Here is an 813-nt window from a genome sequence, read left to right on the forward strand (position 1 = left end):
TGTTCCTACAGTTTGATGTTTGAGCTTTACTGTACAGAAACCTAGAAAGATGTTATTTACTTTCATCTGCTGAAAGTGAAAAGTCTTTTGGGGTCCACTATGCAACTTATACAAGTGTGATGTGGAAACTTGAAGCCACCAGTGTGTCCAGAAAAGAAATGAACAACATTTTCATATTCATAGTTTATGGAAATATTAATGAGGTACAATGATTGTATATGTCTTAATACATGTTGGGGTGATCTTTGAAGGGCACACCGATTCAGATATAGGCCTTGTATGGCCTGTGTCTGACAAAAGGAAGACAATAAAAATACATCACCTTCCCTGCAACATCTTTAGAGTATCAACTTATTTTGGTTCAAGTATCAGGTATCAAGCCGAGCAAGTCCAGAAGCATCTCCATCATCAAGGGTAAACTGTCAGACCAACACTTTCACATTGGCAATGAGGCTATTCCAACTGTCTCCGAGAAGCCTGTGAAGAGCCTAGGTCGATGGTATGATGCCTCCCTCAAAGACAAGGAGCAAGTAGATCAGCTCAGGAAGGACGTAACCAGCGGCCTGGAGAACAGAACCCTGCTTCCTGGCAAGCTGAAGCTCTGGTGCATGCAATTTGGGCTACTTCCACGCCTCATGTGGCCACTCACCCTGTACGAAGTTCCAATCTCAAAGGTGGAAAAGCTGGAGAGACTGGTTAGCTCCGACGCGACAGATGAATGTGAACGCCCTTCAACCCCCATCCTCCCGCTGGCAGGCAACAGCATTTGTCTGGGAGGGCGGGGGTCAGGCCAGTCTCACCACCTCAAGACCA

Source organism: Morone saxatilis, unplaced genomic scaffold (assembly GCF_004916995.1).
Source record: "Morone saxatilis isolate NCDOM2014 unplaced genomic scaffold, NCSU_SB_2.0 Contig8, whole genome shotgun sequence".
NCBI classification, from domain to species: Eukaryota; Metazoa; Chordata; class Actinopteri; family Moronidae; genus Morone; species Morone saxatilis.